The sequence below is a fragment of the Desmodus rotundus genome, chromosome X (assembly GCF_022682495.2).
Source record: "Desmodus rotundus isolate HL8 chromosome X, HLdesRot8A.1, whole genome shotgun sequence".
NCBI classification, from domain to species: domain Eukaryota; kingdom Metazoa; phylum Chordata; class Mammalia; order Chiroptera; family Phyllostomidae; genus Desmodus; species Desmodus rotundus.
In genome coordinates, this window is record NC_071400.1 from 30,437,508 (window position 1) to 30,459,206 (window position 21,699).

Sequence of the window (21,699 nt, forward strand, 5' to 3'; positions counted from 1 at the left end):
GGAGCCCTGAGCTATTGGGGCCCTGGGAATTTGTTCAGTGTGCGTTCTGGGTGTTCTCCAAAACTGGGCCTGAGGGTCTGTTTGAGGATATAGGGCTGAGCTCCTTCAACAAAAGTGGCACCTACAGTTCTGGTGTTTGACATCCCCAACCAGAGACTCACCATATCTACCACAATATGGCCATGTCGTTGCTGTTACTGGACAGAGGCCTGGCCCTGATTGGAACTGCCTAGGGCCAGCCGGCAGTGTGTGGGTTTTTGACTGCACAAAAGATTTCACAACACAAGCCAGGTGACTATGGGGTATGTTTACTAAAGCTGGGGACAGTGAAACAAGGAAGGGCTCAGCATAGAAGAAGCAACAGGAGAGCCTAGGCTGGGCTGCCTTAGCTCCCTGGGAAGTCAGAGATAAGGGGGTCTTGGAGACAGCTTCAAGGGGTTAGCCCAGGATGAGCTACCCCTGCCTGCTGTTCCCCTTGGGGGCCCTTAGAGTTTAGGAGATGCATGCCTGTGGGGGAAGAAGAGAGGGAAGAAGTGGGGGGAGGGAATGGCGCCAGCTGTTCCCTTGTCTTGAGGCTTTTATCTCTGTCTTGAAGGCAGGAATCTTAGGGGAGGGTTTCAGCAGAATATCCATCAGTTCTCCAGGTGTGCCCTTTCAGGGTCGTGGCCTCCACTGATTGGTCCATGCAGTGGCAGAAGGTCATCAATCTTTGCAATGGGTTCTGGCGTCACCCACCTGTTTTTGCTGCTTTTCTGGGCCTGCAGCTGAAAGACAACTGAGGCCTAGATTCTATCTCTGCGGAGGTGACCTCTATCTGGCTGTAAATTCCTTGGCCAGTTTGTTTAGCCATCTGTCTCAGTTTTCTTATTCCACTTGTCCTGGCTTACTGCCTGTCTCAGTTGCTATTTTGCATATAAACTGCATGAGGTTTGTTGCATTTAAAAGATGTCAAAAAGAAGGCAAACTGACTACTTAGCCAGACTTCACAAGACAGCAGTACCTTGATGGGGGTCCTTGCTATTTATTTCTTAGCTTTGTAGACCCAGAAATTCAGCTTTATCAGTGGACCCTGCAATGAGCTGGTTCAGGAGACTGACTCTTGGTCAGTCCTTCTCAGTTTCTTTAGCTACTTCTTCCGCATCTTCACAACCTCTAAATATTGGAGTACTCCAGGCTCAGTCCTTGAGCCTCTTCTCTATTTAAACTAATTTCCATGGTGATTTCATCTAGTCTCATGTCTTGAAATACCATCTGTGTCCTGATGACTTTTAAATATGTATCTCCAGCTTGGAATTCTGCCCTAGACTTCTAGATTTTCATACCTAGACGCCTACTTAATAGCTCCTCTTGGACAGCTAATGGATGTCTCAAGCCTAATGTGTCTCAAACCAAACCCCTGGTCTTTCCCACCAAATCTGCCCCTCCCCTCGTCCTCCCTGTCTCAGTAAATGGAAACTTGGTTCTTTTGGTAACTCAGGCCAAAATCTTGTAGTCATGCCTGACATTCATTTTTCTCTTTAAATCTTCTCACTTCTCACTTACATGGTTGGAATTTTCTCCCAACAGGTCTTTCTGCTTCCACCATTGTCCCTTCCCCTGCTTTCTTTTTCTTTATATAACTTATCACTGTCTGACATACTATTGGTGGGAGATGGAGAAACTTTCCTCTTCCCCTCTTAGTTCTTCAGGCTGGTTAAATGATTAAAATAACATACAACAGATTAATGGGAAAAAATAAAGTTTTAATACATGTGCACCAGGAACTCACATGAGCATGAAAGTTACAAAGACAGTGAGGCAAGATGAGGTATATTCTGTCCTGAAGAGTGAGAAGTAGGGGTCTGGGACTTCAAAGGGAAAGTAGGCAATTCACAGGTAGATGCAAAAGAGAAAACATGTGGTAAGTAAATCTTTGCCTGGGCACCCTCAAACAATGGGACACAGAGGGGAGTCTTAAAAACAGACTTGTCTGGACCCTCCCTGTCTGCCACACTTAGTCCATATTTGCTAAGGTAGATATGCTAGGATTTCCTTCCTAAAGCAGGTTTTTCTATCTGAATTTCTTTAGGCAGGTAAAGGGGAAAATTAAAAAAAAAAAACAAACAAAAAACCTCTTCTTTAGTTTGTTGAGTTTTAATTGCCTTCAGCTTAAAATAATCTGCTTACCAGCATGGCACATTCTGGGGAGACTCTTATGAAACTCTACCCTGTATATTTTCCTTTCAAAAAACTGTCTTTCTTTAGCCTACTAGAATATAAGCTTGAGGGCATGGGTTTTGCCTGTTTTTTATACTTACATATTTCAGGCATGTAGAACAGTGTCATGGCATATAGTAGGCTGATATGCACTCAATAAACATTTGTTGAATATATGAATGAATGATCTAACTTATAATATACTGATATATGAATTAGAATGTCTGTTTATCAATTGTGACAGCTAGGCAGACCTGAGTACGCACATTCCCTTTAGGTAAATCTTAATTGCCTATGAGAAATACATACTACAATGAGAAGTTAGAGAAATATATTAGGACACTCTTTACAGGTATTGGTATCAACCCATTTTCATTGTAGGAATGTACCTTCTTATTGGACTGTAATAATATTCATGGAAGCTGCTCTGGAGTCACCCCTGCATTGGGCTCTTTGACTCTTTCTTTTTTCTAATTTCCATGTAGAGGAAGGTAGGATAACTTCCAAATTTTGGACTTGAGTAAATGATTGGGTGGTGATGCAATTAACTGAGATAGGGAAAGACTTTAAGTGTATCGATGATTTCATGAGAATAATTTAGACTGAAGGTGATATACAAAGGTAAAGTAGGAAAGTTGTTAAAGCTATGATAAATCCAACTTGAGAGCTTGTTTCACGTATTTAAGCTGTTAGACCAAAAGTAGAGTCTATTATGGCAGAGACTGTACACCAGTATCTGTGTTCTCCTCTATATTTTTCAGCTTTCCTTTTAGCCAAGTGAGGCCATGTGGTTTTGTTCTGGCCAATGAAACATCGGTAAAATTGATAACTGTCACTTCCAGGCCTAACCCATACAATTGCCCTCATAATTTTTCAGGCTGAATCTCTCTGCTGGACTCTGAAATGGCAGAGCACGATGCGAGGAACCTGGACCCCTGAGTTCACCACTTAGAGCAAACCTATCTACGAGAGTTGTTCAGACAGGAACCATCTCATGGGACTTTGCATGAGTGAGAAATAACCCTTTGTCTTAAGCCAGTTAAATTTCAGGGTTTATTTGATATCAGAGCAGAGTCTAATCTACCCGAACTAACACTGCCACCCACTGTTGTCCATAGGAAAGCCCTCTCCACCTGAACATGAAGATTTAAGAGAAGCATTTAATACTTGTCAGTTATGTTAAGGAATTTTTTCAGCTTTATGAAGAGGTGGGCAATGACTATAAATAACTACTTTTGTCCAAGATAGTCATTGACATTTTAAAAATTATATTTTATTGATTATGCTATTACAGTTGTCCTGATGTTTCCCCCTTTGCCCCCCTCCACCAAGCACCTCCCATTCCCTCAGGCAATCCCTGCACCATTCTTCATGTCCATGGGTCACGTATATAAATAATTTGACTACTCCATTTCCTACACTGTACTTTACATCCCCATGGCTGTTTTGTAACTACCGATTTGTACTTCTTAATCCTCTCACCTCTTCACCCATTCCCCTACACCCCCTCCCATCTGGCAACTATCAAAACGCTCTCCATATCCATGATTCTGTCTCAGTTCTTCTTGTTTGTTTAGTTTGTTTTTTAGATTCAATTATTGATAGATATGTATTTTTGTCATTGTTCATAGTTTTGATCTTCTTTTTCTTTAATAAGTCCCTTGAACATTTCATATAATAATGGTATGGTGATGATGGACTCCTCTAGTCTATTCTTGTCTGAGAAGCTCTTTATCTGTCCTTCGATTCTAAATGATAGCTTTGCTGGGTACAGAAGTCTTGGCTGTAGGTCCCTGCTTTTCATGACTTTGAATATTTCTTGCCAATCCCTACTAGCCTGCAAAGTTTCTTTTGAGAAATCAGCTGACAGTCTTATGGGAACTCCCAAGTAGGTAACTAACTTTTTTTCTCTTGCTGCTTTGAACACTCTCCCTTTATCTTTAACCTTTGGCATTTTAATGTGATGTGTCTTGGAGTGGGTCTTTTTGCTTGTCTCTTGTTTGGAACTCTCTGTGCTGCCTGGACTAGCATGTCTATTTCTTTTACCAAATTGGGGAAGTTTTCTTTCATTATTTTTTCAAATAGATTTCCAATTTCTTGCTCTTTCTGTTCTTCTGGCACCCCTATAATGTGAATGTCAGAACGCTTGAAGTTGTCCCAGAGGCTGCTTACACTGCCCTCATTTTTTGGATTCTTTTTTCTTCTTCTTGTTCTGCATGGTTGTTTTTTGCTTCCTTATATTCTAAACCATTGATTTGATTCTCAGCTTCATCCACTCTACTGTTGTTTCCCTATAAATTGTTCTTTATTTCCACTAGTGTATCCTTCATTTCTGACTGGATTTTTTTTTTAAGCTGTTGAGGTCCTCACTAAGTTCCTTGAGCATCCTTATAACCATTGTTTTGAACTCTGCATCTGATAGATTGCTTATCTCCATTTTGTTTAGCTCCTTTTCTGGAGTTTCGATCTGTTTTTGTTTTTTGTTTTTTTTTTCTTTTGTGTCATGTTTCTTTGTCTCCTCATTTTGGCTGCCTCCCTGTGTTTGTTTGTATGTATTAGCTAGAGCTGCTTTGACTTCATGTCTTAGTAGTGTGGCCTAATGTAGTAGGTGTCCTGTAGGGTCCAGTAGCACAGTCTCCCCTATCACCCAAACTGGGTACTCCAGGTATAACCTGTGTGTGGGCTGAGTACACCATTTTCTTGTAGTTGAGCCTTGGTTGCTGTTGGCAAGTCAATGGGAGGAATTTACCCAGGCCAGTCAGCTACAAGGACTGCCTATGACCACTGACCACCAACCCCCACCCTCTGTGGAGGATTAACTGTGCAGGGGCAGGGTGGTGGTGCTCCAACATGGTCTATAGCTGTCCATTGGGTGCACAGGCTTTGGGGTTTCCCAGGTGCTGCAGGCCATGGTCAGCCCCCACCTGTGTTTTGCCTGAGGCAACCCTGCCTGCGCTATAAAGCAATCTGAGATGGCTGCTGTTTGTGTTGGGCTTGGAGATTTCCAAGCAAAGTCAGTCTGTGAATCTAGTCTGGCTGCTGTTAGTGCCTGGCCTGGGGCTCACTGAGGCCAGTTGTTGCTTGTTTGAGAGGATTTGGGAAGTTGTGCAGCATCCAAGGCCAGACATTCATATGGAAAAGCAGCTTGGGTGGGCCCATAGATTGTGTGGGGTGGAGTCTCTGGGGATCTCCAAGGTGAGTCAAACAGTGTTAGCCAGGTTGATGGAGTCTCAGATATGGCACCTGGTTGCTGGCTCTGTGGGGGGAGAGTTTAGAAAAGGGACAATGGCTTCTGCTTGCCTTGATGTCAGACACTTCCCTTCCTCCCTGTATGCCACTGGTGCCTTTCAAGCTGCTACCCCAGTGCTGGAGCTCAGAGGGAGTGAGTCTAAGTCTGTGTGTGAGTTCTTTAAGAGGAACTGCTTGGGGCTCCAGAAGTTTCTTCTTCCAACTCAATCCCCACTGACTTTTGCAGCCAAAAGTTGTGGGGACTTATCTTCCTGGCACTGGAACCCTGGGTTGGGAGAATGGTGTGGTGTTGGGACTCCTCGCTCCTGAGATATCCCTCCTGAATTTTTATCCGCAAATGTGGGTATGGGACCAGCCCGTTCCACATCTGTGCTTCTCCTACCAGTCTGGATGGATGAGGTTTCCTTAATTCCATAGTTGTCAGAGTTCCATTCGCCTCAATTTCTGATGGTTCTGAGTGATGGTTGTTCTATATTTTAGTTGTAATTTTTATGTGGTTGCGCAAGGAGGCAAGCCATGTCTGCCTATGCCATCATCTTCTCACCGACTTTCATAAGGAAAAGTCATCACTTGACTATTTGACTTTCAAGAAAAATTTGCATCTTTCTGGAAAAACCTTCATTCTGAATGATCATAAGAATGACTAGGCTTGGCTTGAAACAACCCACATTTATGATTTTACAACAAGCTTCATCAGTGTTGTAGCATGCAAGGGAAACCGAATGCAATATTTACAGAAACTATAGCTGCAGCACATGTGACTTCATGGAAATTGTGAGTTTGGGGTATTAAATGGTTTTCATTATCTGAATTACCTAGTTGTGAATTCAACTGGTGAAGTTGCTGAAAACATTTTGATCATAATGAAGAGACTCTTGAAATGCTTGATTGTCTTCTGTAAAATTTCTCCAAGGTGGACTGCTGTGGTGAGTGGCTAATTGTACCGATTTGGTTCCTCCAGGTAGCAGATGTTAATATGGAATTAGGAATGCAAGATGTTGATTGGAAATAATGGCTGTGAAAGATAAAATGGCAGGGAGCAAAACTGGGCAGAGAAATCTCCTAGACCATAATACAAATCTGACACATGTGAAAGGATGGTGAGGAGGAAGAAGAATTGGGCAGAATGGCTTTAGACTGTGAGTCAGGTGTGATAAAGTCTTGATCAACCCAATGGGGAGTTCTGGAGGAAAGACTGCCTGTTAGAAGAGTCTCACATTAGGCAGAAATGACCAGGCCCTAGTACTGCCACCATGCTCAGCCATTGGCTGGAGTCTTCCGAGGGAAGGTATGGCCTTGTCAAGAACACTGGCTGATCTTAGAAGGTGCTGCAGCTGGAGGCTATCAGCTAATTATGCTCCTCACAGATAGATGGCAAAGTCTTTCTCAAAGGGAGGTCTAAGCCACGTACACTTCCATGCCTGCCACAGTCCACCCTTTGTGCTGCATGGATTCACTTCTCCAAACCTGTTCAAAGTTCCTGTGGGCCTTTCTTACTAAGGAGAAACATGGAAGAGGAGGTTAGAGGGAAAAATTACAGCCCACCTTGCTGCAGTTGTTCTCAGAGCCATCTTTTCCTTTCTCCACTATCCTTTCTCCATTCATACTGATTTTCTGCCTGTTTTATTTATTACTTACATAAGAGTGTTGAAGTCTCCAGTTATAATAGTGGGTGTATTTATTTCTCCTTGAAGCTTTGAGTTTTGCCTTACTTATTTTGATGCTATGTTGTTGGGTGTATATATATTTAGGATCGTTATGTCTTCTTGAGAATTGGCCCCTTTATCATTATGTAATACTCCTCTTTATTCTCTCTTTTTGTCTCTTAACCTTATATCTTTTTAAAAAAATTTATTTATTGGGGTGACATTGGTAAATAAAATTATATAGCTCTCAGGTGTATAATTCTATAATACATCATCTATACATTATATTGTGTATTCACCACCCCAAGTTAAGTCTCCTTCCATCATCAAAAGCACAATGTGTTTCTACTAGTAGGTATTTGGAATGATGATATTTGGGGTTATTTCTGCTTCTACCACTTGGTTCCTGTACCCATGTATTTGTCCTCTTGGGGAAATGGTGCCATAGACAGGTCTCTGATTTAGCATTCACAGTTTATCCTGGAGGATGGTACCACATCCCTGCAGAGTATTGCTTCTGAGCTTGTGCTTCAGCTGTACCTTCAGCAGGCTATTCCACCACTTTTTCAGGCCAGCTACTTCTAAATGGTGTGGAATGTGACATGGTCAGAGGATCCTATTGTCATGATCACACTCCCACATTTTCTTTGCTTTTAAATAAGTCCCCTGGCCAGATGCTATAGTGCAGATCAGGCATTCCTTAAAATCCTGGAGAGTGGTACTGGCTGAGGTTCTGTGTGCAGTAAAGACAAAACCACACCCAGAATAAATATCATTTCTATGAGGATGCATTGCTGGTCCTTCCAGGATGGAAGACACCCTGTCATTCCCATTGCTAGTTATGAGCCCAGCTGTGTGATTGCCCCTCCTACTATCTGCTCTGGCCTACAAAGCAGTGCTGTATGAACTTCTTAATAATACTGGTGCTTTATCATCAGCACACTTCTCATGATCTTGGTGAACAGTGTATTTCCTGAGCTGTTCTGTACAATATATTTCTCCAGTGGATCTTCTGACCTCACATACCACAGTCACTCAGCAGGCTCCACTCTGAGCCTTCCACTCACTGTCTGTCATGGCAATTCAGGCATTTCTACCCAACTAGGTGTCAGCCAACATGTTTTCTATGCTTCTAGGGTCCATTTTAACAATGTCTTTGCACCATCTTCCAGGGTCCTTGCCAGGGTGTTAAATCCTGGATCCCAAGAGAGACTTCTGTATCTAGAAAATATCTCTTATCCAAATTTGTGTTCTAACTCCCTATTTATTACCCGAACCCCTTGCTAAACACTTTGGGTCTCTGGGTATCAATCTCTAGTAGTCCTCTAAATGTCTCCTCTTTCCCCAGTATACAGTCACCCAAGTGAATGGCCATAGGTCCCTTCAGAGAAGGACTGGGACATATCATTTAGGTATGTAATTGCCATGGTGATACAGGGTTCTTCCTCCTGGGGACCTAGCCACCTCTTCAATCAATGGGTTGTAGGCCTGAAAACTGATTCAGGTCCAGGAACTGGGTAGAGGATCATGGCTTTTTATTGGGGTATTAATCCTTGGTCTCTTTTCTGTTGCTGCTTTAAAAAACTATATAATTAAACAACATCCTTATTGGCTGTCTATTTATTTACCCCTAGGGACACCATAGTTTATTAATCCTCTTGACTCCCTGATGGTCAAGTCCCCTTGGTTGGTCCTGTGAATTTGCCAGTCACTGTGGTTATTGTGGCCTCGCTTAGGGCAGTTAAACACAGCCACCTGGTCCTTATTATGTTAGCCTCTATTAATGAGCCCAACTTTGTGATTGTCCCTCCTACCATCTCCCCTGCCTTGCAGAGCAGAGCTACCACAGAACTTATTGGTGATGCTGGCATCCCTCTCACCAGTGTATTCCTCTTGGCTTTGGTGGGTAGTATGTCTCCTGAGCCCTCCCATGCAACATAATTCTCTGGTGGGTCTTGTGGCATCAGGTAACATATCTGCTCCAGCATGTACACTTCCCCAAGCCTTTTAATTCCTTCCTTTACCATTTGCTGTGGCAATTTGGGCATTTAAACCTCATCCAGTGTAGGTCATCACTTTCTCCAGGCTTTTAGGAGCCACCATAATAGCAGGTTTGCACCTACCTCTAGGGTCCTTGCCAAGGTGTTAAGTCCTGCATCTCAAGAGAATGCCCCAAGTCAATAAACTCTCCCTTATCCAGGCTTATGTTCTGGCCTAATTGATCAAATACCCTTGAAGTCCTCTCCATGGGATCTCTCTCTGACTTCTTCCAATATATGTTGGCTAGGTGTTACATCTTCTTTGGTATATAGACCCTTTTCTTTCTTAACAAGCCCAGCATATCTCTGGCTGGATTATACCCTGACTTAACCTTAGTTACTGGCCTGATAGCCAGGAAAATAGGAGGAAGCAGGTCTTGTTGCCTTATAGGGGAGTGACCATTATACTGTCTTCTTTTAAGGGGTAGCATGAATGGTAGCCCTTAATAGAGAGGGTGGGTTAATTCTACAGGCTCTGTGGATTTAGTCTGGGGAGCCAAAAATCTCTAGGGGCATCCAATTAGATGTTCCCATGCCTCACAACATGATCCTCAGTTTTCCCAACTACAGCCTTAACCTTGGCATAACAGACCTGTCTTGGATAAGCATTCAGTCATCATTGAAGCTTGGTGACTCTGATTATTAAGTTCTTAGTTTGGTCTTTAGGTTTTTCTGCTCACTCATTGAAGGAGATAAGGACCTCTTCATGAGCTACCAAAGAGACACTCTGGCATTTACACTTAGTTTTCTATTGTTAATTGTCCTCAGCAGTTTAAAAAAAAATCCTTCAACAGGGTGTCAGTGAAACTTAACGACCAGTCAATTCCACTCTCCTTGGAAGCAATGTTATCCACATTTATTTTTCACTGCACTTGCAAGAGCATTATCTTTCACCAGAACATTCTCCCAACTCACTACCAGTGAAAATTTTAGCACTTGGGCCACCATCTTTTACCAGGGACCATCAATGGCCCACATACCACCTAGGATGAAGTCCTCGTTTCATTTCAGGTAGTATGCAATCCAGTCCTAAAATCCCACCTTACCTCTGCTTTCTCAGACCAGTCCTAGGTCCAATTGTGCCAACTGAGGGCCTCTGGGAAGCAGACACTAAGACAGAGTTAGGAGGGCAAGAGGTTTTCTGGAAGTACTGCCTGGGAAAGACAAAGTGGGAGGAAGTAGGATTAGGTAGGAAATGCCTCAGACCATGATGCAGACCTCATACTTGTGAACAGAAAGGGATTAGGCAGCAGAATTGGGAAAGGAGAGTTTCAGACTACAGTACATATCTGACAAAGTCTAATCTCAAAATGTCAGAATGCTCCAGGACTCAGTCTTTGGCCTTCTTCTTTTCTCTAGTTATACCCACTCTTGTGATAATCCCTTCCAGTCCCATGGCTTTAAATACCACCTATACTAATGACTCCCAAATTTATATCTCCAACTCAGACCTTTCCCCTGAGCTCCAAATTTATATATTCAATTGTCCACTTGACACCTCCACTTGAAGATTTACTAGATTTTCAATTCAATATGTCTAAAACTGAACTCTTGATTTCAACCCTGACCCAATCTGTGCTTCCTACAGTCTTTTTCACCTCAGTAAATAGCTGCCACTGTTCACCAAGTTTCTTTTTTTAATTTGTTTTCTTTTTAAAAAAATTGTTTATTTTTATTTTTAGACAGAGAGGAAGGGAGGGAGAAAGAGAGGGAGAGAAACATCAATGTGCAGTTGCCTCTTGAGTGCCCCCTACTGGGGAACTGGCCTGCAACCCAGGCATGTCCCCTGACTGAGAATCAAACCAGTGACCCTTTGGTTCGCAGGCTGGCGCTCAATCCATTGAGCCACACCAGGCAGGGAACCAAGTCTCCAAGTTAGTCATCTTTGGTTGTTTCCTATCTGTCATTACCCACAATATACAGTGCATTAGCAAGTTCTGATATCCCCCCTGTTCTTCAAACACACTAAGGTATTTCCACATGCAATTCCCTGTGCCCGAAATGATCTTCCCCTTGCTTTTACATGGGGATCCTTCTCCTTCAAATCTCAGCTTACACATTATCTCTCCATACTAGAGGTATTTGGGGTGATCACTTTGTAAGTTACGTAAGTGTCTAACCACTATGTTGTACACCTGAAATTAATATAATGTATGTTACTGTAATTGAAAAAAATTAAAAATTCTAAAAAAAAATTCTAAAAAGACAATGAAAGATGACCTCTTCAGAGCGGACTTCTATGAACACTCTCTTATACTCCCATAATGCACTGTATTTTCTTAACATCACTTAAAATCTCTGTCCCTACATATTACTTTATTTGTTTCATGTATGTCTCCCCCAATGGCACACAAGTTCCATGAGTGGAGGAGCTTGTCTGTTTTATTCTCTGCCGTATTTTCAGTAAGTGTTATGTATCAGTTCAATGAATATTTGTTGAATGAAGAAATTAGTTTAAAATATTTCCAACCATTTATTGTCTTCTACTATTGAATAAAATCATTAAAAATTGTGAATTAGAGAAGTCAAGAAGTATCTTTAAAGACATCAAGTTCCATTAACATGGTAAAGAAGATTAATGCTTCCCAAGTGCATTAGTAACATTAATACTAATACTAATTAATATCACTAACATAGAAGCAGTAACAAAGTACCACAGACTGAGTACAAACATTTATTCTCTCACAGTTCTGGGGGCTGGAAGTCTGAGATCAATGTGTAAGCAATGTTGATTTCTAGTGAGGGCTGTGAGAGAAACTCTTTTCCATACTTCTTTCCTATCTTCTGATGGTTTGCTAGTAATCTTTGGTGTTCTTTGGTTTGTTAATGAATTGCTGCAATCTCTGCCTTCATCCTCATAGGATATTCTCTCTGTGTCTCTGCCTGTGTCCAAATTTCCTCTCTTTAAAGCACATTAGTTATATTGGATTAGGGCCCACCCTATTGACCTCATTTTAACATGATTACCTCTGTAAAGGCCCTATTTCCAAATAAGGTCATATTCTGAAGTACTGGAGTTCAGTACTTCAACATATCTTTTTGTTGTTGTTATTCTTATTTTTTTATTGTTGTTCAAGTACAGTTTTCTGCCTCGCAACATATCTTTTTTGGGGGGTGTAATTTGAACCATAACATCAATCTTTTGGGGGTAGTATAAAAATTAGAACATCTTTTCATATTTTAAACCAAGAAGTAAGATATTAATAGTCAACATATGGATTGACATCATGAGTATGCTCACTTAGTCTTATGTCTGACAGTTGGTGTCAGAAATAGGACACAGGGTATCCTGAAAGAAGAGTGGGAGTTCCACAGCACAGATGGTTTGGTGGTAGTGCTATACTCATAGTGTATTTCAAGGTTTTTTTCCCATTTACTATGCCAAGTTAAGTGAATTCATGGATAATATGATCTTGTTTTAATTAAACTAACCCTTACAAAATGTAAAAGTATATTAAATAGATTCCAGTAAAAACAAACAAATACCCTTCTGCTCAACCTCCCCACAAACCCAGCCAGGGAATAAATATAACACTAATACTGCAAGCACAAATATTTTGTCAGATATAAGTATTGCTACCTCAGCTTTTTTCTTTTTTCTTTTCATCTCCTTTTGCATGTAAAATTTTTCTATCCATTCATGTTCAGGCTGTGTAGGTCTTTTGTTCTGAGGTGAGTCTCTTGTTGACAGCACATGTGTGGGTCGTTTTCTTATCCATTCAGCTACCCTACGTCTTTTGATTGGAACATTTAATCATTTACATTTAAGGTTTTTATTTCTCTTTTTGTCTTTAAACTTTGCCATTTTAATTATGATGTGTCTTGGTATGGGTCTTTTTTAGGGGGTGGTGGTGGTGAATAATTCTTTTAATCTTTAATTCAGCCAAACCAACAAAGATCACTAGAAGGGTGGCTCACAATTTGCAGTCTTTCTTTGCTTCACCAGCAAAATGTTGCCAGTAGGCCTTGACTCTGGTTCCTTATTCAACACTGCCTTCAGTTTCTTGAAACTTCATGATATATTTGGTCCTGCCTCCAGCCCACACACCCAGTTCTGACTGTTGCAATAAGAGCTTCTTGGATTTGCACCTGACGAAGTGTCCTTTACTTTGGCTTAGTAGGAGTTACATGAGTCAACAGTGCCTGGCAAGTAGGAAAACCTCAGCATTAGCTTAGATTCTTTGATTGGAGTTCCTTTGTGGTTACCATGTTGCTTTGTTTTAAGTTGTTTGTTTGCCAGAGGGCTCTCTCTCTGCTATTTCTGTGAGAATATTCTGGGTTTTTTTCCTCTAAATTTAGGGATTTAACGATTTTCTTTTTTAGTGGTTGAGGGTAGATAGAGTCTTTGGGTTTGTCTTGACTGTGATTCTCTGTGCTTCCTGAACTTGTGTGACTTTTTCCTTCACCAGGTTAGGGAAGTTTTCTGTCATCATTTCTTCAAACAGGTTTTCCATTCCTTGCTCACTCTCTTCTCCTTCCGGTATGTCTATGCTGTGGCTATTGTTATGTTTCATGTTGTCCCAAAGTTCCCTTAAACTATCCTCATTCTTTTTAAGTCTTTTTTTTTTCTTTTTGTTGCTCTGATTGGGTGTTTTTTTTTTCCTACGTTGTCTTCTAAACTGCTGATTTGATCCTCTGCTTCATCAAGCCTACTTTCAATTCCTTCTAGTGTATTCTTCATTTCAGATACTGCATTCTTCATTTCCAACTGGTTCTTATTTATAGTTTCTATGTCCTTTTTCATGCTGATGTAGTTATAAGTTCCTTGAGCATCCTTATAACCATTACTTTGAACTCTACGTCTGATAAATCGCTTACCTCAATTTCATTTAGCTCATTTTCTGGGGATTTCTCCTTTTGTTTGGGCATTGTTTCTTTGTCTCTCTATTTTAGCTGTCTCTTTTTATTTGTTTCTATGTATTAGATAGATCTGCTTTGACTTCCTATCTTTGTTGGGTGGCCTTATGTGGTAGGAGTCCTGTGGGATCCAGTGGTGCAGTCTCCTTGTTCTCCTGAGCTCAATGTTCTAGGAATGTCTCTTCTGTGGGCTATGTTGCTCTCCTGCTATATTTGGGTCTTGATTGTTGTTGGACCATTTGTCGTTGGGATCTCCTCTGTCCAGCTGACTGAGGGGCTGAACCCCAACCACATCTGTATGCTGTTGTACAGGTGCTGACAGAATGAAACAAAACAACATATAAAACAAAATAAAAACAAACAAAGTCCTTCTTCCCCCCCAAAATAGCAAAATAAATGACAAAAAGGCAAAGACTAAAAAAAGAGAAGCCCTGGCTGGTGTGGCTCAGTAGACTGAGCACTGGCCTGCAAACCAAAGGGTTGCCAGTTCAATTCCCAGTCAGGGCACATACCTGAGTTGTGGGCCAGGTTCCCATTAGGGGTGCATGAGAGGCAACCACACATTGATATTTCTCTCCCTCCCTTTCCCTCTGTCTAAAAATAAATGAATAAAATCTTTTTAAAAAGAGGAAAGAGAAATAAAATAGTAAAAGAAAAAATACGAGAAGACCAAAGGAAAGAAAAATCATTTTGAGAGCAGAGTAGAGAAGGAACAGAAACAAGCATATGGAATAGGAGGAAGAAAACGGCAAAGAAGAAGAAGAAGAAGAAGAAAAAGAAGAAGAAGGAGAAGGAGAAGGAGGAGAAGGAGAAGGAGAAGAAAAAGAATGAAAGAAAGAAAAAAACAAATAAGAAAAGAAAAGGAAAAATAGGGTATAAAAAGAAAGAGTAAAATAAGAAAATAAGATATATGAAATAAAAAAATAGAGGGAAAATTAGAAGAAAAATAAAAATAATAAACAGGTGATGAAAAAGAAAAAAATAACAGACTTAGTGCCTGTCTGCTAGGGTTTCCCTTTGGATACAGCTCTGATGTTCTGAAGCTGGAGTAAGCCAATGTTAGGTGCTATTCACGCCTAGCCCTAGGCAGCCTGTTCAAAGCTATAAGAGATCCCCAGTTTGTGGCTGTCTCCTCTGAGCTTGGCTCCTCCCAGGGTAGGCCAAGCTGCTATGCAAAGATGGCTTTATCAGCACAAGGCTCAGGGATGGGTCAACAAATGTCCCAAGGCACTGCAGTTTCTGTCTCCACATGCCTCTGCCTGCTCCCTGTTGTCAGTCTTATCACTGACCCAACTGTTTCTGAGAGGGCTTCTGGAAGAATTGGAAGGATGAGACCCCTGGATCTTCATAGGGGAAGGTGGTGTTCAGACTTCAAGTAAGATGGTGGGTGTGTTCCCCCACCCCCAAGGCACACATCTGAGTCTGTCCCTGATTATTTCCCTGAACTTGGCAGGGGGGAGGCCCTAGTAGAAAAGTTGGTGGGACCTCCACAGCCCAGAGTTTGGGTCTGCCAGAAATCAGGAGTCTGTTTCTACAGCTTCATGTGGGGGGAAGTGCCCATCTGGTTCTCTGGAAAGTGTATGGAATGACTGTGCCCTAAAGCCAGTCTCTGACACCCACTGAATCTGACTATGTTTCTCCTCACCAGGGGTTAAGATGCAGGGCAGGAGGAAAAAAAGAAAAAGAGAAAAAGATGCAGGGTGGGGCAAGCAGGATCCCAGAGGGTAGGTTGAGAAATATTCTACAGAGTAGGGTAATTGTTTTTCCCCTGGGAGGGGCTTGCTCAGTTTAAGAAAAATGGGACTTCTGGCCAAGATGGGGGCATAGGCAGATACACTTTGCTTCCTCAGACAACCAAAAGAAGGATAACAACCAATTGAAAAACAAAAAATAACCAGAACTGCCAGAAAATTGAACTGTATGGAAGTCTGACAAACAAGGAGTTAAAGAAGAAATATTCACTCAGACTGGTAGGAGGGGCAGAGATGGGCAGCTGGGGTGGAGAGGATGCATGGCAAGGTGGCAGCTGGTGGACTGGGAAGTCCCACATTTGTGTGTGGATAAACCAGGGGGAGCCACTGGGGAGCGAGACAGACCATGCAACCTAGGGTTCCAGTGCAGGGAAATAAATCCTCAAAACCTCTGGTTGTAAAAACCTATGGGGATTGTGGCAGTGGGAGAAACTCCAAGCCTCACAAGAGAGTTCATTGGAGAGACCCATGGAATTCTAGAATGTACACAAACCCACCCGCCCAGGAATCAGCACCAGAATAGCCCAATTTGCTTGTGGGTAGCAGGGGAACTGACTGAAAGCAGGCAGAGAGCCAAGCAAGCAGCATTGTTCCCTCTTGGACCCCTCCCCCACATACAATGCCACAATGCAGCCAAGTGGGTTGCCCCACCCTGGTGAATACCTAACGTTCCACCCCTTGTAACATAACACGTGCACTGAGACAAAAAATATGGCCCAAATGAAAGAACAGATCAAAGCTCTAAAAATAGAACTAAGCAATGAAGAGACAGTCAACCTATCAGATGCACAGTTCGAAACACTGGTAATCAGGATGCTCACAGAAATAGTTGAATATGGTTGCAAAATGGAGGAAGAAGTGAAGGCTATGCAAAGTGAAAGAAAGGAAAATGTACAGGGAACCAACAATGATGGGAAGGAAACTGGGACTCAATCAGAGATTTGGGGCAGAAGGAAGAAAGAAACATTAAACCAGAACAGAATGAAGAAACAAGAATTCAAAATATGAGGAGAGGCTGAGGAACCTCTAGGACAACTTTAAACGCTCCAACATCCAAATCATAGGGGTGCCAGAAGGAGAAGAGGAAGAGCAAGAAATTGAAAATTTATTTGAAAAAATAATGAAAGAGATCTTCCCCAATTTGGCAAAGGAAATAGATTTCCAGGAAGCTCAGTGAATCCCAAAGAAAGTGGACTCAAGGAGGAATACACCAAGGCACATCATAATTACTTTACCCAAGATGAAAGATAAGGAGAGAATCTTCAAAGCAGCAAGAGAAAAGGACACAGTTACCTACAAAGGAGTGCCCATAAGTGACTATCAGCAGATTTCTTGAAAGAAACCTTGCAGGCAAGAAGGGGCTGTAAAGAAGTATTCCAAGTCATGAAAGGCAAGGAGCTACATCCAAGATGACTCTATCCAGCAAAGCTATCATTTAGAATGGAAGGGAAGATAAAGTGCTTCCCAGATAAGGTCAAGTTAAAGGAGGATAAGCCCTTATTCTATGAAATGTTAAAAGGACTTATCTAAGCAAAAGAAGATCACAACTATGAACAGTAAAATGACGACAAACTCACAACTATCAACAACCGAACTTAAAAACAAAACAAACTGAGGAAACAACTGGAACAGGAACAGAATCATAGAAATGGAGATCACACGGAGGGTTATCAGTGGAGAGTGGAAGGGGAGAGGATGGGGGAAAGGTACAGGGAATAAGAAGCATAAATGGTAGGTACAAAATAGACAGGGGGAGGGTAAGAATAGTATGGGAAATGGAGAAGCCAAAGAATTTATATATACAACCCATGGGCATTAATTATGGTGAAGGAATGATGGTGGCGGGTACAGGGAAGAGGGGAATAAAATCAAGAAACAAATGGGACAACTGTAATAGCATAATCAATAAAATATATTTAAAAAAAGAAAAATGACTGCTATGGTATCAAGGGATATCTTGGCATAGGGATCCCAGTAGCCATATCCCCATGTTTCTCCCCAAACCTCCCACTCCAGTCTCTCCTCAGGCAGCTCCAGTCCACACTGTCCCCTTTTCACCAGAGCCAGAGCTGCCTGGCTATGAACAAAGACACCTGTGCTTTGGCCCCTTAAAAAATAGTGGTTTTGTCTCCAGTGGACTCCGTCTCTCCTCAGCAAATAGAAACACCCTTGCCTTTCACTACTAGGTGCTACATGGGTGGCTGACCTCAGCTCTGGCACTCTGTGCTTAGGAGCTCCTTCTGGGGTCCAGGCTTCACTCTTCTCAGGGGGAAGTTCCCACAGCCGTGCAGGACCGACCCCTTTTGTGTCCTTGCCCTTCCTATCAGTCTTGAGGTATTTTCTGCCCATGCTTGTTTAAATTTCTCCTCTTCAGGTAGTCAGTCTTGTTTGGTTATTTTGGGTAGCTGTTTGCCTCTTTAGTTTTATTTCCAGATTGGTCCTGGGAGGAGGTGTGAGAAATATCCTCCTACTCTGCTGCCATCTTGTCAGCCCCCTATGAAAACTCCCCCAAAGATCCTGGGGCTTTAGGTACATTGAGCTGTGTTTTGAATATATACCTGTTTCCAGGCCTTTTCATGAGTATGAGAAAGTGAAACAGAAGGACAATTTGTGAACTCCAACAAATATCCACATGTATTTGTTAAAGTCTTAGTGGTGCAAACAACATACAGGAAATTTACAGTGGGTGCCTTAAAGCAGATGGAAGATTGTCCAAGAGGATAATTTTAAAGCCACATATACTTGGATGTTTATAATCACATATCACACAGGTCAGAGAAAAATTGTACTGAAAACTAGAAAATATTTAGAACTGAGCGACTGAAAATACTGAATACCAGAGTTTGTGAGGGTACAACTAAGATAATACTTAGGGAGAATATATACCTCTAACTTTTTATATTGGGAAAGGTGAAAGGCTAAAAAGTAACTTAAGAAATTGTTAGAAATAAAACAACAGGAAAGTAGAAGGAAAGAGTTTCAAAAAGCTAAGAGCAGAAATTAACAAAATAGAATACAAAACCAAATCAAAAAGAGCAACAAAATAAAATGCTAGTTTTTATATGAATATAAAGATGACAAATAGACACTCTAGGTATGCCAGGATAAGCTTGATCTCATATACCTGGGTGCTATGTTAACAGAAAACTATTGTTAAAGCTTGTATTTCTTCTCATATAGTTATATTCTTTCTAATAAACATTATTGATTAAATAGAGAATTAAGTGTGACATAGCCTTTGTAAGTTCATCTTGTAAATGCATTCCCAAATAACAAAAAATGCAATGAAAACCTGGTTGTTTGAAAAAGATAAAGCAGACGACACTCTGGAATAAAAGGAGTGAAGGCACAAATAAACAATAAGAATGAGAATACGTTTAAAGTAACTGATACAGTAGATAAGTTACTTAAACCATAATAAGAGAACTTTATAAACACCTTTATGCCAATAATATGAAAATTTTGATGAAACAGATCATTTCATATAAAACTACAATTTGCCAAAATTTACTCAAGAAGAAATGGGAAAACTGAGCAGACTTATGATTATTAATGAAATTGAAGCAGTGGGTAAATCTACTAACCAACCAACCAAGAAGCCGATATACAACTTACTATGCACCCCCTGGATAGCTGGTTATACACGTGAGTTCCATCCAACATTCAAGAAATAGATGAGCTCAGTACTACATAATGATTGCAGTAAATCCCTTCCTACTCATTCTACAAGGCTAGTATAACTTCAATGTCAAACTGGGCAAGGCTATTATCATAAAGGAAAATTACAAGCTAACTTCACCTTCATTTCAGGCTGGTGAGACCCTGAAGAGAGAACCCAGCTAAGTCCTGCACAGACTTCTGCCCTACAGAAACTATGAGGTAATAAATTTTTGATTTTTTTAAAGATTTTATTTATATATTTTTAGAGAGAGGGGAAGGGAGGGAGAAAGACAGGAAGAGAGACATTGATGTGCAAGAGATACATCAATCGGTTGCCTCTTGCACATCCCCAACTGGGGACTTGGCCCGCAAGCCAGGCACATGCCCTGACTGGGAATTGAACAGCGACCTTTCAGTTTGCAGGCTGACACTCAATCCACTGAGCCACACCAGCCAGGGCAAATTCGTGGTTTTTTTTAAAAAAACACTAAGTCTGTGTCCCCAGTGGGGAGTGTGTAGGGGGTGGGCACATATTGATGTTTCTCCCCCTCTCTTTCTCCTTCCCTTCCCCTCTCTCTAAAATTTAATAAAATCTTAAAACAAAACACTAAGCCGGCGGTGGGGGGGTGGGGGCGGGGACAGTGGGTAGAGGGGATTACAGGAACTACTATAAAGGACACATGGACAAAACCAAGGGGGAGGGTGGAGAGGGGGGAGGGAGGTGGGTTCAGCTGGGGTGGGGTGGAGGGATGGGGAGAAAAGGCATACAACTGTAATTGAATAACAATAAAAAAAACCCAAAAATAAACAAAAACAAAAAACAAAACACAAAGTCTGTGGTAATTTGTTATACAACAATAGGAAACTAATACAAGTAGGCAAAAGCAATATGTAAATGAATGAGCAAAGAATGCTGTGTTCCAATAGAACTTTATTATGGATGCTGAAATTTGAATTTTCATGTGTCACAAAATATTATTCTTCTTTTGATTTTCTTTGTGGCCTGTCATAGCCCAGTGTGGAGGGATGGATTTAGGCATGTAGGTTATAGCTGACAACCCCTTGTCTAGGAATTAATGCATTTTCTAATCAAACCCTCTGAACTTTTGTGAATTTTTCAGGTCTGATAAGAATATGGATATGAGTCTCTAACACAGTCTTTGCTTCAAGATACGAAATAAGTCACAGCTCCTTTTCTTCACATAGCATGATAAACATCATAGTATTTTTTAAATATACAATACATTTTAAAACAGTTTTCTCTAACTGTAACACAATAGAAATAAGCTCATTCACTGTGAAAATTTATTTTGTCTTGGTACTTGCACATCTTTTTTTCTTATCTTCTTGTGAAAATAGTGCTACATAATTTTATTTTAAAATTGATATTTTAGATCACCAACTTACGCCATACACGAAAATAAACTCAAGATGGATAAAAGACTTAAATATAAGTCGTAACACCATAAAAGTCCTTGAGGAAAACATTGGCAGGAAAATCTCAGACATTCCACGCAGCAACATCCTCACAGACACATCCCCTAAAGCAAGGGACATAAAGGAAAGAATAAACAAATGGGACCTCATCAAAATAAAAAGCTTCTGCATGGCTAAATAAAACAGCACCAAATTACAAAGAGAAACAACAGTATGGGAAAACATATTTGCTAATGATACCTCAGACAAGGGCCTGATCTCCAAAATATATAAAGAACTCACACGACTCCACTCCAGGAAGACAAACAACCCAATTAAAAAATGGGCCAAGGACTTGAACAGACACTTCTCCAAGGAAGACATACAGAGGGCCCAGAGACATATGAAAAGATGCTCAGCATCACTAGACATCAGAGAGATGCAAATTAAAACCACAATGAGGTACCATCTCACACCAGTCAGAGTGGCCAACATAAACAAATCCACAAACAAATGTTGGAGAGGATGCGGAGAAAAGGGAACCCTAGTGCACTGTTGGTGGGAATGCAGACTGGTGAGGCCACTGTGGAAAACAATATGGAATTTCCTCAGAAAACTAAAAATGGAACTGCCCTTTGACCCAGCAATTCCGCTGCTGGGATTATACCCTAAGAACCCTGAAACACCAATCCAAAAGAACCTGTGCACCCCAATGTTCATAGCAGCACAATTTACAATAGCCAAGTACTGGAAGCAACCGAAGTGCCCATCAGCAAACGAGTGGATCCAAAAACTATGGTATATTTACACAATGGAATTCTACGCAGCAGAGAGAAAGAAGGAGCTTATACCCTTTGCAACAGCATGGATGAAACTGGAGAGCAT

The 21,699-nt window shown here is 41.2% G+C and overlaps 1 long non-coding RNA gene across 2 annotated transcripts in view; it reads left to right on the top strand.

The window, feature by feature from the left end:
• The window catches only part of LOC123480401 (uncharacterized), a 55,092-nt gene extending 34,076 nt beyond the window's left edge, over positions 1–21,016 (top strand). The window contains exons 2-4 of one of the 2 annotated variants that reach the window (XR_006656406.3): positions 3,074–3,206; positions 19,549–19,617; positions 20,520–21,016. This is a non-coding gene — a long non-coding RNA (uncharacterized lncRNA). The remainder of the gene's footprint in view (positions 1–3,073; positions 3,207–19,548; positions 19,618–20,519) is intronic. The other variant, XR_006656405.3, reaches the window with a different exon arrangement.
• The last annotated feature ends 683 nt before the right edge of the window (positions 21,017–21,699 follow it).